The sequence below is a fragment of the Mytilus galloprovincialis genome, chromosome 2, assembly GCF_965363235.1.
Source record: "Mytilus galloprovincialis chromosome 2, xbMytGall1.hap1.1, whole genome shotgun sequence".
Lineage (NCBI taxonomy): Eukaryota > Metazoa > Mollusca > Bivalvia > Mytilida > Mytilidae > Mytilus > Mytilus galloprovincialis.
In genome coordinates this window covers 16,549,770-16,575,425 of record NC_134839.1, presented here as the reverse complement: position 1 = coordinate 16,575,425, position 25,656 = coordinate 16,549,770, and the positions used below count along the sequence as shown (strand labels likewise).

At 33.6% G+C, this 25,656-nt stretch overlaps 1 protein-coding gene and 1 long non-coding RNA gene across 3 annotated transcripts in view; one reads left to right on the top strand and one right to left on the bottom strand.

Annotated features, from left to right (window-relative positions):
* The window catches only part of LOC143063012 (outer dynein arm-docking complex subunit 4-like), a 180,194-nt gene that overhangs the window by 26,950 nt on the left and 127,588 nt on the right, over positions 1 to 25,656 (bottom strand). The window lies entirely within an intron of this gene.
* Positions 1,044 to 25,311, top strand: LOC143063011 (uncharacterized). Of its 2 annotated transcripts, none has more exons than XR_012974918.1 (4): positions 1,044 to 1,341; positions 8,909 to 9,043; positions 10,943 to 12,633; positions 23,585 to 25,311. It is a non-coding gene; the product is annotated as an uncharacterized LOC143063011 (long non-coding RNA). The 2 variants fall into 2 exon arrangements; XR_012974919.1 differs by lacking the exon at positions 23,585 to 25,311 and adding an exon at positions 18,673 to 18,730.

Here is a 25,656-nt window from a genome sequence, read left to right as displayed (position 1 = left end):
CTCGGATAATCGTTCGACCGATTAACCGGTTAACCGGTAGTTTAAGTTGATGTTTGAAGGCCTTATCCATAGTACCCTACACATAGCTATAAGAAGATGTGGTATGAGTGTCAATGTGACTATACCTTCCATCAAAGTCATACATTTACGTTTTTATAATACGATGAATTGAAGTTTGTCCCTTGGTATTATAAGGCTTGTCTGTGAAGATTCCTGTCGAAGTTTGACTTTTAATAATCAAATACACGGTATCAACTATGGCGTTTGTTCTAACTTCAGATTGAAAAATAAAAAAAAAACCTTCTTGATCTCGTAGAATTGAATATGTCTGAAGTCAAACCGATGATTCTTTCATTTTCTCTTGTTGTCTCCGAGAGACACGACGACGGAAATTGCACATTCAGATGTAGGTCTACACAATTTTAGATCAAACATAAAATAATGAAGTAAATAGCAAAATCTAATAGTATTACTAATTTAAAGTTACTGTTAAAAAAACATGTAACTAATTATGTTTCCTTAAGATCTTGACCTGAACTGAGAGACAAGTTCTAATTAATTTTATATATTTGGATTAACAATAGAAATCAATATACTGGACAATTGATCCGTCAAATTAATTACCACGACGACATTTTTTTTAAAGAAAACATAACTATTAAATGAATTCAATACAAATTTATATCAAATCTATCAAAATTGAAAAATAGTCCGGTTAACCGGTTAGCGTTTTTGGTATTCGGTATTCGGTCGTCCGACCGGTTAACCGTTGACAACACTATTATGCATTTGATTTCAATCGACTTTATTGATATTATTTCCCTCCAAAAAACGTATTGATAATGTAGGACTATATACCAACTAGTTTGCCTTTTTGAGTGTAATACAACACACATTTTATGAAACATAAAATAAAACAAGTAAATTCCCTGAATCATGACGAAAATTATGTACATCTGTAGACATGGTAGAGTTCTTCGGCTATAAATAACAGGTATTTTCAATTTCTAAAAATAACTTTGGTTTTTTACACTTCAGGAAAACGAATGTGATACTAAAACTTAATAATGTAAACAGTGCATATCAAAATGAACACTACAAGTACAACATCTTTCTGTGGTAATATTTTGAAAACGTTCATCAGAAACGTTACTAGTTTAGATGTTGGACGAAGCATACATATAATATTACAACTAATATCGTTTTTTATTCTCATCGGTTGCTTACTTGCGGATCAGTGGTTGTCTGGATATACTGGACACCAAGTGCTTTGGAAGTATTGCTACAAGAACGGGACGTCTTTGTGTTGTGGGAATCTTGATGCTGTTTTAGGTTATAAAGGTTAGTTAGTATTTTATGCAAATTTCGTCATATTAGTTTTCACTCGATCGACTTCCTGAATTCCTTGATTAATCCTTGAAGGGGATCTCATATTAAGGGGGCCTGATCATTGAACAAGTTTACTGTTTTATCAGATTTCCGTATCCCTCTTATCATTGTAATAATGACACTTTCAATTTCACGTGTCCCCCAGACTTCGTTTTCAAACACATTGACTTTCACGAGTCAAGTTCACAAATGGCCAATAACGCGTAAGGCTTAGACGCCAACATGCCTAATGCGGCCAACATTGAAGGCTTCTAATTCTTCATTATGTGTCAAATGTTAGAGAAATCTTTTGCTGAGGGTTTATTCCCGATTTACCCACTTTTTAAAATTTTAGAGTTCTGACTGTCCAACATGAAAAGTGCTGATTGTCCCTCATTATTTTATGTAGTAAAATCTTCTTAGATAAAAAAAAAAAAAAAAAAAAAAAAGTTACTGTTGTTTGTTTTGCTATAAATAAACAAGAATCACTTAATGCATATTTTATATTCATTTGATTTATAAAAGTATGAAAAAAATGTTGTTTAAATCATTAGAGTAATGCACTTTTGATTAAAAATATGAATTATATTTCTGATTTATGAAATATATCTACAATATTACGTTATTTTAAAACAGATATCAATACCGTAATTTTAATTACTTTTTCTCTGTAAAGTTTTTAAACAAATATAGAACTCCCCACCAACTATAAAGAAGAACAAGACTTCCATCAAAAATAAGAAAATGTGGAATATATGATTGTCAATGAGACAACTCTCCCACAGAGACCAAATGACACAGAAATACAGAAATTAACGACAATGGTCATCATGCAACCTTCATAAATGGGCAAAGCCTATCCCGCTTAGCTATAAACACGCCTGGTAAACCATCTAATCTCAACCAAATGTTGAGACGCAAAAAAGTATTCTGGCACTTCCTGTTGAGCTATTCTGGTTCAAAATATTCAAAATAAACACAGGGTAGGTCGACTTTTCGTTAATTTACTGAAAATCAATGCGCTTTTTGTAAAATCGGAGAATGTCATGCCAGAGATATTTGAATTACAGTTTGTCTCGTGTATAACACAAATGAATGGGATTTAAAATGACATCGTAATGACTTTTCTCCAGCAGGTAAATGTGGCCAGCGCAGTCAGCTATTGACAAAATGACAGTGATATCATTGATAAACTAGCATATATATTAGTAAATTAGTATTTTTCTAAAACATTATAAACAAAAATTATAGTGTTTTCTTTTTCTTTACTAATATAATTTCATTATGCTAAATATGTTATAAAGTATGTCATGTTGAGATTTTCTGGTATCGGTTGAGATATTCTGGCACAATGTTGAGATCTTCTGGTGAATGAAATTTTCAACTATAAAAAGGAAGATGTGGTATGACTGCCAATGGGACAACTGTCCACAAGAGACCAACATGACACAGACATTAACAACCATAGGTCACCGTACAGCCTTCAACAATGAGCAAAGCCCATACCGCATAGTCAGCTATAAAAGGCCCCGATATGACAATGCAAAACAATTTAAACGAGAAAACTAAAGGCCTTATTTATAAAAAAAAAATAATAACGAAAAACAAATATGATTCAATATGTAACACATAAACAAACGACAACCACTGAATTACAGGCTCCTGACTTGGGACAGGCACATACATAAATAATGTGGAGGGGTTAAACATGTTAGCGGGATCCCCCCCTTACCTGGAACAGTGGTATATATAACAGTACAACATAAGAACATAAGAACGAACTATAAAAATCAGTTGAAAAAGGTTTAACTCATCAGATGGACAAAAATACAATTGGACGTGGCCGGGTTCTTGAACATCCCGACAACAAAAAGACAATAGGAACAGATCTGAGAGTACTCGCAGTTATCTGACAGCTAGTTCAAAGCCACTAACAACTAATAAAAAAAAAATCATGCATCTAAGACTAAACTTTCAATCCGTACACATCCAACATCCAATGGATTTAGTGTAAAGACGTCATAAACAGTCAGAGAAAAACATGACCTTGTGTAGCTTAGTATCAATTACGTATACAACTGTCAAAATTCATAAACTTGCCGTATATTGTTTGACATTTCAACAGTCATTTTAATCTTGTCTGTAGTTATCACAGCAGCTTCTAAAGAGGCCTTTGGTTGTAATAGAGTCTAAATAGTAAATAGCTGTGTTTTTAAGTACTAGTATTAAAGTTCTAACGCTGGAGATTAAGTCTAGCATTTAAGATGCAGTTTTACACAGAATCTTTAACGTCAATAATGTTGTAATTGACATCTCCAGGGCTAGAATTTATTTATTTTGTTATATTATGTGTAACATATTTGTTTTTCAATCATTTTTTTTTTATATATTAATAAGGCCGTTAGTTTTCTCGTTACAATTGTTTAACATTGTCATTTCGGGGCCTTTTATAGCTGTCTATATAGTATGGGCTTTGCTTATTATCGAAGGCCGTACGGCGACCTCTAGTTGTTACTTTATGTGTCATTTTGGTCTCTTGTGGAGAGTTGTATCATTGGAAATCGTACCACAGAAAGAACATTGATAATAAAACGGATACATACAAATTGAAAACAAATCGCGTAAGAAAAATCAATTATTGGTATGTTAGTTTTCTTTGGTATCATTAATATTTTTGGCTCAACTTCTTAATCATGATCAGGCAAAATTATTGGCTTTTTATTCTGACATTATTTTGTTTTCTTATTCCTCTTCCACCCCATTTTTCGGCATATTACACGTCCGTTTTATTTGGTCATTACATCGCGGACTCCTAACGGATGCAAAAATTTTGTAAATGTAAAACTTTTGTTTATCCTTTCGGCGTTCGTTCGAGCTATCTGGTACGGTGTGACCACAGTTTTTAGCTGATATCGCATGCTTAGCATAGACACACACAATTTTTTTTTTTAGAATTTAAGTTGACCATGCCAGATTTCAAACTAACTATCTACCACAATTTACCTACGTCGAATCCAGTTTTAAAATATTTCAAAAGAAAACTGAATTAATATTCAGAAATGGATAATCATTAAATTCATTCATTTCATCAAAAGTTATTCTCATTTAAAAAATTGCAAAGGAGATGTACATACAATGGAGATTACCTCTATAAACTGTCATAATCTGAAGGAGAACTGTTCTAGCGGAAACATGTGGAACTATCTCCTGACACTTTTAAGACAGTTCTAGCTAGAACAGTTCTAACCAAGAACTGATTTGGTAATTGGTAAGTTCTATACCTAGAATCGATTTACGCAGTTCAACCTGGAACTGATCCTGACAGTTCCACGGCTAAAAAAATCTTAGTCTCGATCATTCAGCCGCTTTATTTTTCAAAGTAGATATATTTAAATATGCGTCTGGGTAATCGAGACTAAAAAAATCTACGACTAGAACAGAACTGCGACCTGATTTCGCCACGAACGCATCACGATTGTTTTGAACATGTTTAAATTAATAAAAGTTGGCTACTCTCAACACGAATACCAAGACCTCATCAAAACCGTAACACGACCATACTGCACTACGATCGCCAATAGCATTATATTTTTAGAGATCGTAGTGCGATCACGGCCTAGTGTGACGGGGCCCGGGTTATAATATAAATGTTGCTGAATATTACTAAATATTAAGGATTTGCCCTGAATGCAGTTGTGAACAAACATCTAAGTTTTAATTATTTCAATACAACCCCTGTTATTACACTAAGTTGGACGTCACTTATGATACTTACAAATTTTAAAATCGAATCATATTTGTTTTGTGATAAGTATTATAATGACAAAAATGATATCTTTTACTCATATTTAAGTTATCACCACCTTTTACCTGAAATAATGTGTACGATAAAATAAACTTAGAAAAGGGGTCCTGTTCGATTGTTTAGTTTTTAACTATTTGATTTCTTTATAAATGAATGCATTTTCGGCATTAAATAAATTTTGATGTCTGTTAGGAATCGAATTCATCCAAATCATATTAATAAATAATCATTGTAAAATAATCTTATTTATATTTGTAAGGCATGCATTTTTCTATCGGCAATGCTTAAAATTGTATCTGAGTGTATTTAGATTTGATGTTACCACAGACAGAAAACATGAATCAGGTTAACCGTAAAAAAAGGTAAACTCGAATAGTACAGCGCAACCAGAAAGTCTCAACATTGTGACAGAAAGACTCAACCAATACCTTTATATCTCAACCATTTATATTTTTTTTATTTTTCTGCTCAGAGTAGGCTTGACAAAAAAATATTGGAGCAATTTACAGACGTGGTTATCGTAAAGCCTAAAAAAACACAAATAATTGACATATTTTCTTGCTAGTCATTAATATCATAGCAGTTCTATCGGATTTAAAGAATGTAAACATTATTATCCGTAGGAGAAAAGTGATTTTTACTTCAATTTAAGATATTTTAAACCAAGAAGAGACATATTAGTTACAATTATGATTTATCTATGGCATGACATTCTCCGATTTTACAAAAAAGTCATTGATTTTTAGTAAATCGACGAAAAAATTCGACCTACCCTGTGTTTATTTTCAATATTTTGAACCAGAAAAGCTCAACAGGAAGTGCCAGAATACTTTTTTCCGTCTCAACCATTTGGTTGAGATTAGATGGTTTACCAGGCGTGTATAAAGGGATCCATAATGTGTGTAAAACAATTCAAACTAGAAGTCTTATGGCATAATGCATGAACAAAATAATAAGGGGAAAAAAATATGTTACTCAGCAACAAACGACAACCACGGAATTGCAGGCTCCTGATTTAGGACATGCACATACAAAATGGGGCGGGGTTAAACTAGTTTGAAGGCGCACCAACCCTCCCAATAACATGGGATTGTGTTGAAACAGTAAGAATAAACTATACATATCACTTGAAAAATGCTTATCTCATCAGATGGGTACAAACAGAAATACATCTAACAAAAACAGAGTGGACGTTGATAGCTACTTTTACATCACCACAACAAAGACTCTAAGTTCAGATCTGAGTTATAGAATACTCAAAGCTAGCTCAAAGCTAGCTCAAAGCCAACAAAAACTAATAAAAAAATATGCATATAAGACTAAAATTTTAGGACTTCATATTATATTTAGGAGATAACTGTATTGTATTTTAAGCTCCGACGGCCTCAATTGGGGATTTGATGGTCGCAAATTAAGTTTACTGGTGACGCGTTAAACAACGTTAAAACATGTATTTAAAATCTGCGTTTGCGCGTACGTCCCATAACATCAATTGTCAATTGATGCCATGTAAATGAGTGACGTTATCCAATCAAAATGAACGTTACAAACGTTGTTGCATTAGAATCCATTAAATAACCTTTATCAACACTATACAAACAAATTAATCACTATCACAAAATTCCCAAATGTCCCACATTTGAAGTTCATATATATCTTTATTTACCAATTTGGCAAAGTCATAATAACTATAGACAAACAACATATAAACTACACAAAGTATATATACATGTAGATAGCAAAAGGTACCGTAGTGTGAAACATATTACAGCATGTTAAGCCTCGGTCACACCTTACCGGATAGTACGAACGGACGCCTAACGGATGAAAATAAAAGTTGTCCGTTGACAAAATTTTTATCCGTTGGGAGTCCATTGATGTACTGACTTTAATAAACGGACGTTTAACGAATGCATAACGGACATGCAACGGATATGCAACGTACGAAAAACGGAAACGTACCGGACAGAACGGACGTCGAACGTACATCCAACGGACAGGTACCGCATAAAACGGACACCTAACGAAAGTGTACCGGATAAAAAAGATGAACAAGATATACGGAAAAATTAAAAGGCAACAATGACAATACATGTAAATCGCATAAATATTCAAAATGTTTCTGTGTATCTAGTTTTGGTTTTTTCTTTTAAATGTCGGCAAAGGGCAGTGTCTGGCCTGAATAAGAGCTGCTTGATTGTGAAGACGTGCCCTTACTCTAGTATCGGTTATGAATAATAAGAATTCATGAACCTTAAGAAATCTAATTGGCATTTCTGACGCGAAATTTTCAATTGGCATTTATCCGTTTCAGATCCGTTCATCATCCGGTTTATCCGTTATACGTCCGGTAGAAGTCCGTTTCACATTCGTTCAACATCCGTTTTATCCGTTAGAAGTCCGTTGGTGAATTTATCTGCCAGACCACCAACGGATGTATAACGGACACGTAACGGATACAAAACGGAAACGAAACGGACGAGTACCGTACAAAACGGACGCCTACCGGACGTTCAACGGACATTTCATCCGTTGGACGTCCGTTCAAAGTTTTGAACATGCTCAAAATTTTCCACCGGACAGAACTGACGTCGACGGATAAAACGCACGCGGTTTAACGGACATGCAACGGATATTGACGGACGTCTAACGGATTAGAACGGACGTCTAACGGACATGAACGGATTGAAAAAAAGTTATCCGTTAGGCATCCGTTCGAGCTATCCGTTAAGGTGTGACCGAGGCTTAACTGATTGTGTTTGTTCTTCAAAATGCCGCCAGCGGCAGTGTCTGGCCTGAATAAGAGCTGCTTGATAGTGAAGTCGTGCCCTTACTCTAAGATCGATTATGAATAATAAGAATTCACGAACCTTAAGAAATCTGATATACAAATAATTGTCATTTCCTACGCGAAATTTCCAATTGGCATTTATCCGATTCAGATCCGTTCATCATCCGTTTTATCCGTTAAACGTCCGGTAGAAGTCCGTTTTACATTCGTTCAACATCCGTTTTATCCGTTAAACGTCCGGTAGAAGTCCGTTGGTGAATTTATCTGCCAGACCTCCAACGGATGTATAACGGACACGTAATGGATACAAAACGGAAACGAAACGGACGAGTACCGTACAAAACGGACGCCTACCAGACGTTCAACGGACATTTCATCCGTTGGACGTCCGTTCAAAGTTTTGAACATACTCAAAATTTTCCACCGGACAGAACGGACGTCGACGGATAAAACGTACGTTTAACGGACATGCAACGGATATGGACGGACGTCTAACGGATAAGAACGGACGTCTAACGGACATGAACGGATTGAAAAAAAAGTTATCGGTTAGGCGTCCGATCGAGCTTTAGATCTAAATTTTTGTGCACGAAATATAAATTTACCCAAATTACATAATTCTTTAAGACTATTAGAACTCATTAATTAAAACACAATTAAACTACATGGTAGAAATGTTAGAAGTGAGCGACACTAAAATCGAGATTGTTCCTTTCCATATAATATTGCGTCTATTTGTCAATAAGAATTTTAATAACAATACAATTATGGAGTATACATGTTTGTGCTCATCAATAAAAATACCGAAAATTAAGATATATAGAAGAAGTAGGAGAACATCTTATTTTGTAAACGTAATTTCCCCCGTATACCATGTTAAAAAAATACATTTAGAACCTGTATCTCTCTGTTATTATATTTCTAGCTCAACTTTTTTTTTACAGTTTTTATTGGTGCTACACGTGTTATTCTAATCATTGAATGTGTTGCGTTTCTTGGAATATTTTTAACAATCATCAGCACAATTTACAAGCTACATCAAGTTTGCAGAGTGTCTACTTTTCTGACCATAATTATTGGTAAGGTTTTACATTGAATTCGGCATTGTGTTTTATATTGAGTTCGGCATTGTGTTTTATATTGAGTTCGGCATTGTGTTTTATATTGAGTTCGGCATTGTGTTTGTTCTCTTTTGATTGCATGACTTTTCCCTAAAAACTGGTCGGATATTTTTTTTTTATAGATATTTCAGTTAAAATAATATAAGACGAATTAGTAATACTACAAGTTATTCAAATGAATTGTTAATAAAATATTAGGTATTTGAAAGAAGAAAAAAAGGACAGAAAATCAATTACATTCTAGTAAATTGGCTATAAAAATAGGATGATAAAATAAAATTGCTTTTTTTATTTTTTTTATTCTTACAACGAACAATCTCATATTAAGAATTATTTATAGTATATATTATTGTATGATATATGTCCGTCTATCATTTAATATATTTGGTTGCCATTATTTGTTTATGATTGGAAAGTAGTTATCATGTTCTGAATATAAAACTTCATAAAACACGGCTCAAACTTTAAGTTAAACAAATCGGACCTCTGATTGTTTTAAAAGGTGGAGGATTTAGATACCCAAAACAAAGCCAATATGAACATCAAGCAATTGTTCTAGTCCATATATTAATGATTGTTTTATTTGCTGTTGTTGTTTTTTTTAAATTTAATGTCATTGGTAGGTCCTTATTTATAATGGTTTTTTTTCCACAATTTTGTTGTATTATGGATGATTTTATCTAAGAGCTGACATATTGCATCGTCTTGGCATATTGTTCCATAACTCTTAAACGAAAATTCAGACAATCGTTCCAATCGAAACGCAGCAAGTCACCCCATTTTACAGAGTGAAATGTTCCTAATAGGGTTATACCAAAACCAGATCGATTGTTGTTTGCTTAAGGTGGTACCAAACCCCTTGACTAAAATTAATTTGGCTCGTTTAATTTTCATTAAATTTTGGCAAAATATTTACTTTGACCCTTTGAAAAAATATATATAATTTTCAAAACACGTGAACTGCACTTTCTAGGAAAAATTCATCGGATATCTAGCAGTTTGACCAATACTGATTTTGATCATTGAGAAGCTTAATATTTCCATAACAATACAACGTGATTAAAACGATTAACTGATTTTACAGATTTATCTCCCTGTAGTGGTAGGTACCACCTTATAAACGTCCAGTTGCAAATATTGCAAGCATATTCAGGACGAGTCGTCCGAGATGATTTTCGTGAACTTTGAACTGCCACTGGGAAATATGTTGGAGAGACAAAAGTCTCAATAGATCATTCTGAGTGCATCAGTTGTCATAGTTAAACGAAATATTTTAATTTTTTTTTCAAACAAGCTTTGTTTACTTAAGGAAACTGAAGTATTTTTTCAAGTTAGTCTTGTAACGCGCCATATGCGAACCACTCAAATACTGTGGACTGCCATTGAAAAATATTGTGTTTTGGACAGGGATAGAAATTTCGAAACAGTCATCTATAATCCCTTTAAAGAGTTTTTCGAGAGTTCTAAGCGTGCAGAGAACGTGGAACTATCTCTAATCGATGCAGAGGATAAAACTTAACCATTATTATCGATTGTGGATACGTACTTGTACATTCCGCAGAAACCGAAGTGACCATATATCTTTTCCCTATTATCCCTTCGGGGATTATTCTGACCGGACGTAGACAAGTATTTTGAAATTCTGCAAGTCAAAACAGACACTCTGCTTTATGGAGAAGTCCAGGTATGACGTCCTAATTGTCTATTCATAAGTCATTCAACTCTCGGGTTTTAGAAAACTTGACAAACTGAAATACATTGTGTAAGAATAAAAAAAAAGGGGGTTATGAATAGTGTAGTCCTTGTTACTGTCAAGTATTTAAAAGAACTATTTTTTGTTTATTTTGTTTGTTTTAGGTTTTTGTACGTTTTTGTCTACCGCCATTTATGGATCACAGCATGGTGATGTCAGTAGAAAAACATCGATGGACCTTAGTACTTCCTTTATTTTCTGTGCTTCGAACCTCGGCTTACAAGTTCTTATTTTCGTAGTGGGATTATGTCTTTGCGCTGAAGGGAACGGGACCTTTTGAGGAAATACATTAAGCAAATAATTTATACTATGTTATTTATATTTTCGAATGTGGTAATTCGTTTAAAATTTGACGGATTAAGAATGTCAACATATAATTTTATGAATTATTTGTTTATACTGTCTAAACATACACATAGTCATTGCGTACACAGAAAGGGGGGCTTTTTCAAGGTGTTGTTAACTGTCATCTGAGATAAATTTAAACTGTCCACTGTGTTCACTCTTATCAATAAGCATTTTGGCAATTGTTGTTTACTGTTTTTGCCAAAATCGAGGTGTTATTAACATGTTAACGGACCCCCTATTGCCAACCCTCTACACAATGTCACATACATGCAGGATTGTGATAGTCTTTTAAAATTATAAAACCTTTTTAAAAAAAAATATTTTTATATGTATCCATTTCTTCATCAGATGTCATTTGTATTTGACACCTTTATATAAATATTATTTTTACGAAAACTTAACTTGATATGTACCATGTACTGCTCAGACTTTGTTAAACGTTCTTAGTACAAGCCTGTCTCTCTTCATTGGATATTACCTACCGAATAAGACTCATAACAGGATTGTAATTATGGGTAACATAACGGGTGCCACAATTGAAGCAGGATCTGCTTACCTCTCGGTGCACATGAGATCGCCCCTGGTTTTCGATTGAGATCGTGTTAATTATTAAAACACACAAAGATTTGCGTTATGATCCCCATTGAGACAACTATCCAACATCATAGTTCAATAATGTAAATGTAAGCAAGTATAGTCAACCTAATGAGAAAAGCCAATGCAGTATAGTCGGATATAAAGGCCACGACTTTAAAACATGAAAAAGCTACTTGAGAACTAACAGCATGATTTATAACCAAACAATTTACAAAAAAAAAACCAAATATGGCACACATTATCCAACATAGCTACTAAACTACATTGCAGGGCCCGGTACTGTAGGTTCCTTACATGGGACAGACACACAGAATATGGATTAAACGTGTTTGAAGGAGCCAAATTGAATCCTCCCATAACTTGAGACAAGGGTGTATCAGTACCACATAAGAAAAAAATATGAAAATTCGGTTTCGTAATTTCTAGTGTTATCATAAATACGTTTCATCTAACTGAATCTTCACTGCATTGTCCCAGATGTACATTCATTTAGGGGAGTATTTCACGTATTACATTATAATTTGTATTAAATCCATGTAAGGATCACACGAAATACATGCACGTTTGTACTTTACTGGGGGCATACAAGGTTTTATTTCCGGATCCTATCAATTATTTAATTATATTAATATGTTATGTCAGAATGTGTTTATTACGTAACTTCAATTTAAAAAAAAATTGTTTGGAATAAATTGGTTTTAACATTTCTGAAAGGAATAATTCGTATTTTCTCTATTTTATACACAAAAACGACATAAATGTTGTTCGTTGGAAGAAGGGTCACATGTTAGAGTGGATGATAAGTCAAATGTGTTCGGAAAACTTCCAATCTGTTCAAAAGGTTTCAGAAGTGAGTACTTTTCGATATATCATAACAAGTTGATAAAAAAATCAAAAGTTAACAGCACATACTATAAAGAAACAAATAAAATAAAATCATTTTTGTCTCGCCTGCATTGGAAGGCGAGACATATGTGTTGCTTCGACGACGAGTTGTTGTTAAGTTTTCAACTCAAGGTTTGTTTTATTATGGAATTTATATTACTTCCATGGTTAGATAAATTCTACTTGTAAAATCAATGATTTGTTGTATATCGGTACATATTAGTTGGACGACTATTTTGAGGTCCTGTCACAGTGCAGTGACTTTGCAATAATCATAATTTTTCAGTGTTAAGTTTAAATTTCTGCTTAAGTTTTAAGTTGTTTTGATTGGAGCCATTGGTGATAAATCAATGATGTTTCTATAACGATGAATTACTGGTTGTTCATTTCTGGTTGACGACTTTTCCTAGGCCCTGTCACTTAAGGTCATGGTCAAATGGCAATGCTCAATGTTAAAAAGTTCGACTTAAGTCATTTTGATCAGAATTACATTTCTGTCTGTATATATCTCAGTTTGTCCACCATTTCGAGGTCGTTGCCACTAGTTCAACTTCATGGTTCAGCGACTTTGAATTATTTAGAAGTGTTGCTAATCATCGGGTTGTCTTTTTCAGCAGACAGGCGAGACCTGAGGGCGAGACATATCTTCGCTTCAAAAATTTATATTACAATTGCATTTGCAATTTTATATCGAAATGTACAATATTTAGAGGAAGATTGCTTATACCTGTTATAGTCGCCACTAACGCGTAGTGATACATTCAGTTGTAATTACCGTATCACCATGGTGATACGGTCTGATTAGTCAGAGGCTAAACGTCAGGTTCGGGTAAATCTGTTAACGGTATTTCTGTTATTTCATTGGTTATAAATACTATCTAATGGCTGCTTCGTGGCTGTTTCCGGAATGATTATGGGGGAAATGAAGGTCATTTTAACGTCTGATTGGCTATTAATGAGTGGCATGCATTATATGTTCAACGCGTCCGTAAGTGGGGTCGGATTGAAATCATGATACTAGGTTATAGGTACATATTATGATAAAGTGTTCATTTGCTATAGTGATTAGTTATGATGATAACTCACCACAAACTGTCAATTTGGTACAGATTATATAATCATGTGACAATGTGATGATTTAATCTTGAATTATGTTGCTATTTTGGTAAGAAACTGTACATTTATGTCTATTGCTAGTCTCTAAAAATAGAACAGTAATGTGTATAATTTACACTTTAAACTGCGTATTAAATAGTTATCAAAGGTACCAGAATTATAATTTAGTACGCCAGACGCGCAAAACGGTTAAATGATTGAGATACTTTTGTGTTAGATTTCTTCGTATAAAGCTTAGATTTTAAATAGTTAATACACAAAACGTATGCTCTATGTATAAAAATAATAACCATTTATTTTTCATTGCTTGGACATATTGATTAGAAAATATTAAAATCACGGAATTTACCGAAGATGTAATTTCGTTTCCAGCACTTTCATCGCTTCATTGATTTCTGGTGTAAATAAACAAACCCGACGATACTGATTAGAAGAATACAAAAATTACAAGGTGAGCAATGGTTTCTTATGTGCAAAGAAGCCTACACCAAGCATCACGGTATTGTTATTGGCAAGGGTTTCAGTGCACTATAGGATACTATAGTGTCAGCTGTTGCAAATTATATAATTTAGCTTTTTACAATGCACAGCTCTATATTTGACAATGACCCCCAAGGAAATCATTTTATACGATCCTTCGAACCCAAAAAACTTGCAACACAGTGAACTCCCAAAAAGATGTTTGCATGTGGGGTAGACAGTTTGATGATCTTTGATGTACTCGTACATGATGATTTATTCTTTGGAGTTGTCAGGAGGCTGATTTAGAAGGGGGCCAGGGGGCTTGCCATCCTTTTCTGGGAAATTTTGTGGGCCTGCACTTATTAAAATTTCTGGATCCGCCACTGGTTGTTGGACCATAATAGTCCCAGTATGGACACAGTGGTGATCAGCAGTCATTATAAAAAAGAAGATGTGGTATGATTGCCAATGAGACAACTGTCTACAAGAGACCAAAATGACTCAGACATTAACAACTATAGGTCACCGTACAGCCTTCAACAATGATCAAAGCCTATACAACACAGTCAGCTATAAAAGGCCCTGATATGACATGTATAACAATTCAAACCAGAAAACCAAGGCCTTATTTATATACAAAAATGAAGGAAAAACAAATATGTAACACATAAACAAACGACAACCACTGAATTACAGGCTCCTGACTTGGGACAGAAACATACATAAATAATGTGGCGGGGTAAAACATGTTAGCGGGATTCTGATCCTCCCCCTAACCTTGGACAGTGGTACATGTATAACAGTACAACATAAGAACAAACTATAAAAATCAGTCAAAAAAGGCTTAACTCATCAGATCGCCCATTGATATATCAAAAGCACTGAAAACTTCATTTGATATGTCTGATTTCAATTTATTCACATCATCAGGTCTTACACTTAAAATATTTTTTTGTGATGAACATTACTATTTGGTTGATTATGTAGGAAATCACTGAAGCATGACTGGAGAAGTCGCCCCCTCCCCCAGCCCCCCCCCCCCCCCTTATTGTCCCAGCTGACCTGAGAATCTGTCCCATTTTAACCATTAACGTCATACAACAATTACTTTTCCATTGTGGCATCATATATTTTGTATTAAAACATCAAAATTTTACATGGAATATATGAGATGTACATGCATGTACAGTTTGTAATGGCAGATATATACATATTGTAGCAATAAGGTGTATCCAAAGCAAAATAATTAATAATAAATCAACTCAATGGATAGAAGCATACTGGTAAGTCAATTTTTTTTTCACACAGCATCTGCATAGAGTGATGAGATATAAATCAGGAGATCAATCACTGGTTTAAGAAGTCAAGAATTTCTATATTTTACTTATTTGGGTAGATACATGTACATGTAACACAACATTTATCTTGTCATAATACCTGTACGCTCAGTGTTCTTCATGAAAACTATCACACTGATTTTAAATCATTATAGGAAAGCACAGTGTATAAGCAAAAATTTCAGGAGGCAAAGAGTCTATTATAGGCTGACTGCAATAGTCTGTATATTATCTGAAAAAGCTTAGTTCTTGTCAACTTTCTTATTATTTCAAACATTTAAATAGATGTCTCCCAAATTTGGTGTATTTCTATTAGCTTTTTTTAAAGTCATTTTCATTTATTTTTCAACCTGGCCCAGAAATATGTTTAATATAGCTGATTTAGAGAAAGGCGACCTGGGTCACCTCTAACAAAGGCTATATTTATTGTCACTGCAAACATTTTACCTGTTCAACACCAAATGCTGTCAAGTTTGGGACCCCTGGCCATGGCTCTTTTTTTTTCATAATTCATCTTACATGTACATCTCCTTTGAATTTGTTTGCTTATTTGTTCTATGGTCTATCTATGCATATCTATCTATATACCACATTTTCATGGTCCCACAAAAATGTTTAAAATGTATACATTTGACTTTTTTCTAGCTTCTCTCATGTGATAGCCATACCTTTTTGGTCACTATTTATGTGTTGCGTTTAAATATGAATTGTAACACTTTACAGTGACTGAACAGGTAAAACAAATACTTCTCAAGAAAAAGAAAAAGAAGACTACTTGGAACAGCACCAGACTACATGTATGTACATGTATGAATAAAAACTCAGATCGGAATAGCATGGAGGATATGATATGTCCTTGTGAATAAGCAAGGAAAGCTTTTAATAATAGTGCCTATTTTTTAATTTACTAGATTTTTCATTCATTATCTGTGCAAATTTCAACATAATTTGTCATAAATCCTTATCTAACTTTACTCAAACTTTCAGTGGTGGATCCAGAAATTTTCATAAGCGGGGGCCCACTGACTGCCTAAGAAGGGGCCAACTCCAGTCATGCTTCAGTGATTCCCTATAAAAACAACAAACTTTTTCCTAAAAAAGGGGTGGCCTAGGCCCCCGAAAAACCCTCTAACTCCACCTCTGACTTTAATTTAATATGACAAGTGTTTCATTCACCAAAATACTGGTGCGTTTCTGTGATAAATATCATGCACAATTTTATAAATGAGAGGGGAAAGAAGATCCCCATGTGGTGTACCTGCACATGACAATTGCAAACTGCCCCATTTTTCTTATCACAACCAATCAACTGATCATGCTGATACTGACATTACCAGAGAGTACACATCAAATGAAAAATCACAAATAACTGATACATATTATCAGATATTACAGAATTAAATATGTTTTAAATTTATTACAAAAAAATGTGTTCTCAATCTTGTAGATAGATATTACTGGATCTCATATACATGTATTAAGTACCAAAGACAACTGTCTATCCAAGTCACAATTTAAAAAAGTAAACTATTAAAGGTTGTAGTTTGGTCTTCAACGCAAAGCTTGGTTCACACCAAACAGCAATTTTATATAGTCCATATCAATCATGACAATGGCGTTTGGGGTTAAACATGTTTTCGTAGGTAAATAATATTGCCATGGAACTTTTTTCATGAGAGTGTTATAGTCTATAGAGTATTACTTCCTGTTTGGTGGAATAGTGAAATAGAAGTCAATACGTTCTTGCTCAATCCTATGTCGCTTTGAAGGTGTCATGATTGTAATCCTCAGCTTAAGCAATGTGTTACTGTAATTTGAATTTCAAAATGACTGAACGACGTTTTTCGAAGCACTGGTCAACTCCACCATAGCGAATCACATGACTTTGACAATCAGTAAATTCCAGCGAAAAATATCTCTATAAGTAAAGAATTGTCGGATAAAAATTAAATAATAGAGTACACAGGAAATGGCAAAGTTCACATAGTCGCGTATGATTAATCATTTAAAAAAAACGAGCAAAAGGGGGGATGGGGCGTACACACTTTACGTCCCCCTCTGGATCCGCCACTGCCTTCTGTTGTTGTCCATTTTGTCAAGTAGTAATCCTCAAAAGTATGTGTAGGTTATATGCTATTTTTATCAAGTTGATTATAGACACAGAATACATTTTATTATAATATCATTCCCCATTTCCATTCTCAATTTTATTAAGTCTCCTTCCATTATAACACGGGTCCACCAATAATACAACAAAAATGACAAATTAGTAGAAAAAAAGCGCTATGTTTTCATATTGCTTGAAGTGCAATATTCCAATAAAAATAAACTACTCACAAACCACTGATCTCAATATAATCAGCTAAAATACGGCAAGCTTTTTAGAAAAGCTATTACTTGTTTAGATAGAGCAATCATGCAAAGTAATCTTACGTACATCATTAGTTACAACCGATTTCCGGCCACCTGAAGAATACAAGATCTTACATTGAAGGAAAACATAGTTACTTCTCCCATTTAATGTCTTGTTAATTACTTGGCACTGTAATTTCCATCAACCTTTGTTTATCTGAGAAATGCTGTATATGTTAATTAATTTGACACGAGTATTGCATGCTCAGTGTCGACTGATGACCTTCGTAGATTGTTAATAAACTAGCACTACATGTACATGATGTATAAACCAAACAATTATAGATGCATATATATACTTATAGAAAAAACATAAGAGGACATAAATTCCTCTTGTACCACTTTATGTGTCTGCATGATATATTACAATAAAGAACTTGAACTTGGATAAAAGTAAACTCCATTGTACATTTAGTATAAGATATTTATATTATAATAAACGATTGATACCGATATGGTGAATACACATCCACTTAAGTGGTCGATAGAAACTTTAACATGTTTAATGTGTGTACTCGTATACACGGTTTGTAAGGTATTAATTTCCTCGACTTTGTTTACTCCAATGTTTTGTTTACAATGGACTAGTAGATGTAATGGGAAGTTATTTTTCTAATATTAAGGTAGGTAAAACGACTGTTATGCCAAGAAATCCATTTTAAAAATATTTATTTTAGACTGATTTAGACGCTCGGCACAACTACCCACCTCGGTGTTGTTCTGTGGCAGGTAAGCAGAACCTATCGGGAAAAGGGGGGGGGGGGGGGGGAGTTGTCCGTGTATTCTGAAATAATTCCGAAATGTCGAACTTCAATTAAATGATATATAATGAGTTTTGTGCCATTTTAAAATCTCATATCCATTAATTGCTATTTTTCAACTCGCCTCTAGCTTTAAACTGTCAGTGGCGTAGCTTGCATGTATGCTCAGATGCTCAAGCATCCACATCATTTTGACAGGGGAAAATATAAATAAAGATATGTTCGCAGCAGTTAAACTCGGAGGTATCCGTATGTAACAAGGGTTAGGATATGAGGATAACATCCAATTATTTCCGATGAAGTATGCGTGGTCTTTTATTAAGGATAATTTAGTTCATGTAATAAAACAAGATGGATAAATCGCAGAAAAGTGTTTTCGATTTTTTTTTTTCGTAAAAAGATTGCGTCGTCGGCTACGGCAAGTGCAGATGACGATGCACAGATCCTCGGACATCTTTCATCTGAAATTGAGCCTAGCGGAGCGATGGCTGCTACAACTCATTAACAACATAACTGACAACTAAACCACCATATCCTGATATCGTTTCCGGTGACATGAAAGACGACGTGAAAAAAAAACTAATCTATAATAGAGTGTGATCATTCCTAGGCTTATCGGTAAATTCCAGTTTCTATCTAGGTCCACATATTAATTTTATTTTCAATAAAAGAACAAAGTTCATATGTCCCCTGCATTGCACATATTTTATTTAACCAAGGAACAAGGACAATAACTAATAAAAAATAATGTTTTTCCTTTTCCCTTTCCTTTTATTTTTAACGGAGAAATAAAAGCTTCGGAGAAAATGCAATGGGATTTCAGTTATAATTTATATTGCAAAAGGTCAAAGACTTATTTTCGAAATTGTCATTGCTGATGATATAAAAATCTGGCAAGAATTGTACACATGAGAGTGCAAACAAGACCGGATGGACGGACACCAGGAATTTCGATGATGTCCCCAGCTACGCGTTAATGCATGGGTTCACTTCAGTTCATATATTCCGAAGTCCCGCTGTGATGGGGCCGTTTTTGAGAAATGCTAGGACACTTCAGTTCCTTTATACAGAAGTGCCGCGGTGATGGGACCGTTTATGAGATGTCAAATATAAAATTGGTGGGAAACTTTTACATCAAATAAATAAATTATGAATTACATTCAACTTCGAGAATTTCGAGAAAACATTAAAATTTTGTTTGAAATATAATTATTGGTGGGTATTTTGAAATTAAACAAAAATCTAACCAGTGTCGGATTCTAGGGGAGTACATGTGCTTACAGGAACAATGTCTGAAAAAAAAATATAATTTTCTGCATTAAATACTCCCAAAAAAAGTTCGCCGACTCGCTGCGCTCGGTGAAGGCATCCATATCATTTCAACCCTGGCTACGCCACTGACTGTTTTGTATATTAACAGTACGGAAAGGTTTAATCAAATTATATATTTTTTCTGCAATTGACAGCATGTTTCCAGCGATGCATCAGAGTGGAGGTCCGGGGACGACGGCAATGTACTTAATGATTGTATACGTTAGAAGACCGAACAAAACTACACACATAATTTACTTAACATCAGTATTAAAAATAGAGAAAAATCCATTCTACATACATTTTGTACGAAAAACAATACTAATAAGACGGACGTTGACACTGATAAGATATACATGTATGTGTACATTAGGGTTTTGATAGGTTTACAAAATAGAGAATAATGGGCAAGGCGTACATAATTAAAGACAATAGATATAAAGAATAGAAAAAAAAATTCCAAAAGTTAAAGATTTAAGAAATGAAGGACCACATGCATACAGACCCTAGTATATTGCTAAATTATGTACATATTTGTCAAACATGTCAAATTTTAAGATAATGCTATCAATCTTTTGTAAATGTTTTGGGTTAATCTCAAGTACCTTTCGACCTTTAAGTATAGTAACTTTCGAGATAATACGTGTTAGCATGAAAGTTTAAAATGATAGTTATCTTATGTCATGTATGTATTATGGAAAATTCAATGTTTATATTAGCTAGATCTTTTTATTATTAAATTATCCCTGGGCTGATATGTAATTAGAGGACCTATTTATGGGCAGTTCAGTTAAAAGTTCATGATACCAATTCTTTTTTTATTAAATAATTTTTTTTGATGGAAACTGTGATTTTACATATTATCATGATTATATATATGTATGCATGTATACGGAAAACGCATGCTGTGTTATTGTTTTGTTAAATACAAGTAAAAGCTAATATGCTTTTCCTGTTAAAGAATGTTAATACTTTAAGGATTTAAATTTAATATTTTTAATAAGACCTAAATACATAAATAAAGATATGTGTATAATGACACATTTAAGGTCACGATCACATGATTACATATTTTAGCTGTACACTCATACTATTATTGTTTATATATTAAGCTTCCTGGTTTGCTTTACACGGTAGGCGTTTCTGTTTTGTTTCACTTTTATAAAAAAAAAATAAGAACAATTGGTATAATTGTCAATGAGACATCTCTTTACTGGAGAATAAAAAAAAAGTAACCATTCAGAACTATAAGCCACCGCACGGCCTTCTAAAATAAGCAATACCCAAACCGCAAAATGAAGCAAAGATGGCAGAGAAATGCCAACAAATAATGTAGATCAGTTCAAATGACAATAGATATAGGAAGATGGTGTATGAGTGCCAATGAGACAACTCTCCATCCAAATAACAATTTATAAAAGTAAACCATTATAGGTCAAGGTACGCCCTTCAGCACGGAGCTCACACCGAACAGCAAGCTATAAGGGGACCCCAAATTAGTAATGTAATACCATTCAAATGGGAAAACCAACGGTCTAATCTATATAAAAACGAGAAACACGTATGAACTACATAAACAGACGACAATTATTACTGTACATCAGATTCCTATTTATATACACAAAACTATAAACGAAAAAAACAAGAATAAAGCAACATAAAACAACCACTGATGTACAGCTCCTAACTTGAAACACACACACACACAGAATACGACGGGTTAAAACTTATTTGCTTTGCGTCTAACCACCCCCTAACTATAAAATTCAGTTGAAAAGCGTTTCACTCATCAGGTCAATAAAACTTGAGGACAAAAGAATGAAGGATAACAAAAACACACAACGAACAAAGTACGTATCTTAGAGAAAATTTACTTGTAATTGCTGAATGTAGATGCCAATAACAAAATTCATATACATAAGACTAAAACATAAGTCATCACATATCCAACATTCGATTTCACTATAAGCAGTCAGAGAACATGGAGAAAAAGAATGACCAATGGCAAGATATAGTCATCGACAGGTTGTGGGACTGTGAATGTATACATATATGTGTAACAATAGTTTATTGCTGTCATTCACAAATTTTGAAATCTGGTATGTTATATTAAGAAATCCACGTAAGTTGAAGGGATACGGGTGAGGTTGGTGCATTGCATAAATTATAATGGATTGAATCGGATAAGGTTGTTAAAACATAAACCAAATTAACTTAAGGTAAATAGCCGAAATGTGTAATTTAGAAAAAGCTAGTAAACAATGTTACAAAAAATAACAAAACAAATACATGTTCTTTTCTCATTTAAATCATTTGTCCCATATCTTAAACCTGTTTTAAATCTTGTTTTATGAAACCTTTTGTGTCTATTTGTATATAATATGAGTGAATACAGTAAATAATCAAGCACTGACATACTGCTAACAAGTGTGACCTCCAAATTTGGTGGCTGGCAAATGCATTATACAGAATAAATCTAGCTGAGAATTGCTAGAAGTAACTTGTCGTTTTTCTTACGTCCAGTATCAAATATTTGAAGAAAAAAATCATACGTTGTACATGCAATTGAAAAAATTAGTAGTATATAATGTTACAAAATAATAATACAAATACTTGTTCTTTTCTCATTTAAATTTTCATATATCTTTAACCTGTTTTTAATCAATTTATGTAAACCTGTTAACAAAGATCTTTATAATTGAGTGACTACAGTAAATAATCAAAGCACTCACATACTGTTAACAAAAATGACCCCACGTCTGGTGGTAGACAAATTGATAATGCATAATGTAATCAACATGATAATTGCAGTTGTTTTCTTAAGTGCAGTATCAAATATTTGAATAAAATGTTTCATAAGATAACATATTTAACAGTATATAATTGTTGCGAGTTCTGTCGGTACAGAGGGTCAAATGGGACAACTAAATTGGAATGTGCAAGGCACTGTCTAAACTCCGGATAATGACCAAGTTTGTGTATGTACAAGGATTTGGATTAGTTTAACCTAAATCGTTACTGATGAGATATTATAACGTCGTAATGCACATTTGCAGTTACCGTCAATGTAATATTCCTAATTATGAAACGTTGCTGTTTTAGTCGAATAAAATTGTCAAGTGTGCAGCAGAAGTTAATAGACTTCTACATAAATTTCACTATTTTTATAGGAATCATTTATTTATTATTATCTTTAACTTTAATTGTTGTCTAGTTTTTCTTCTTTTTTTTAGCACTGAGGTGAGGGGCGTTTGGTTTATTCAATAGATAGATCTACAGTTGCTTTATTTTGTAACACCAAGACGTCACTGTTAACAATGTTAGTAACAACAATTTACTTAGTTTGGGTTCCTGACACAATATTCTCAATACCGTAAGCAAACTTCCAGTTGTACTTGAAGTAAAGCTCGCAAAATCAAAAATATACAACATGTTTTCAGGGTATTATTCACTGTACTCGAAACTTATGCGGTGTTGTTGCTTTGACCACAACTATAAAAATTGATTTCTTTTTCAGATGGACGACTCAGATATCCAGTGTACATTATGTTCAAAAAGAGACATTCAAAATGCTGCAGTCATATGGTGTGCCGTATGCGATGAAAAACTGTGTCAATCTTGCAATGAAATCCACAAATATTTAAAAATCAGTAGCAGCCACGAAGTCACAGCACTAGATGTGTATAAAAAATTACCTTCGTTCATCTCTTCATTGAAGCAGACATGTGACAGTCACGAGGAACATTTCAAATTATACTGTCCTGCTCACAGAGAGCCCTGCTGCTATAAGTGTACAACAACAAAACACAAAACATGCCATGGATTCCAAACACTTGATAGTCTAATCGAACAGTCCCAATCACAGTTTTTAGATTTAGAATGTACTATTGACGAATTAAACATAAACATTGAAACAGTATTTAATAATCGGACAGCAGCATTAATTGAATTAGATGATCAAGTTTTGGATTTAGCGATGCACATTAAGAAGACAGGAGAGAAAATAAGAGAAAAACTTGAAAGCAACGAAAAAGAAATCCTACAACAATTGTCGGTCGTTCATTCAAAGTACAAGGCTATTTTTGAAAATACGGTTGAAGAACTTCAGACGATGAAGGCTGAAATAAAGTCGTTACAGAAAAATATTGAAGAAATGAAAGAATTCGCTTCAGAGTATCAATTTGTTCTGGGATCCCAAGAAATCCGTTTAAAACTAAAAAAAGAGAAAGACAATTTCTGCAAATATTTTGAAAATGATCATCAATTAAGCCAGAAAAATGTGGCTCTAAAGTTTACGCCGGGGCAGATATTAAATCAGGACATATTTCTAGGCACGTTGGTTGTTGAAGAGGTCGCCTGTGAAATTCCCTTCAAGAAAAATGCAAGTTTGGAAGCTGCATTTCCACTTGACATTTTTCAAAACATCGAATCGGTTAAGATGCATACAAGTTCACAAACTAAAATACTTGAAGGTAAAGTGACTAGAAATCTAGCAGGGTGCACATTTTTAGAAAATGACCAAATGCTGTTATCTGACTGGAGTGATAACAACGAACTCTTAATTTTAGACAAACAAGGTGAACACTTGAGAAATATTGTTCTTGATAAAAAGGCATTTGATGTAGTTTATGTGGGCAATCATTGTGTTGCAATGACATTACCAGACGCAAAACAAGTTTCTATTTTGGATTTAAAATCCAATCAAGAGAAAATTCATGTTACATTTGAAAACCGATGCTGGGGTATCACCTATTCCGAAAATACATTATTCGTTCGAGAATATTCCGTAGGGATTCATTGTTTAGATTTAAACGGGACTATCCGAGAAACAATACCGGTTCATGGTTATATCACTCATATTACTAGTCTAGGCAGAAAATTGTATTACACGGAACATACTCCCGATGTTGTGCATTGTTGCGATTTGAACGGAACAGAAATATGGCACTTAGCGTTAGATGGTCGTGGAGCGCCAAAGGGGATCGCAGTTGGAAAATTCGGTTTCGTATTCGTTGTATTAGAAAACGAAAGAAAACTTTTAGTCATTTCACCAGACGGGAAAAAACATAGGGAACTATTGAATGAAGAAAACGGTTTAAAAGAACCGCATGCACTCGTCTATGACATGAACAGAAATAAGCTTCTCTTAATGAAAGACAAAACTGGGTTGACTGAGCTATATGAAGTATTATATTGATTTATATTTATATTTGTTTTTAATGAAAGTATATATTGTCTGGAGACTTTCCTGATGATATTTCCAAATTTTTCGTTTGGCCCCAAAACATTTTTCAAATTTAAAAAAAAATCGATGATCCGCTAAGTTCTGAGGGTCTAAATTATTTTTCAGAATGGAGAATGAAAGGTACGAAGTACAGAAAAAGGCGAAAAATATAAAGACTAAGAAAAAATAAGTCTAAAAATAAAGAATAGAAAATAATGAGGTTCTGAAATATGAAGATAAGAGAATGAGAGTGAAAATAAATGAAGAATAGATAAAAAAAAGTCTAGAAAAGGGAAAGAATAAAGTAGATCCCTCTCTATACCCTATTTTTTTACAGTAATAATTGATCATGAGAAAAACGTCCA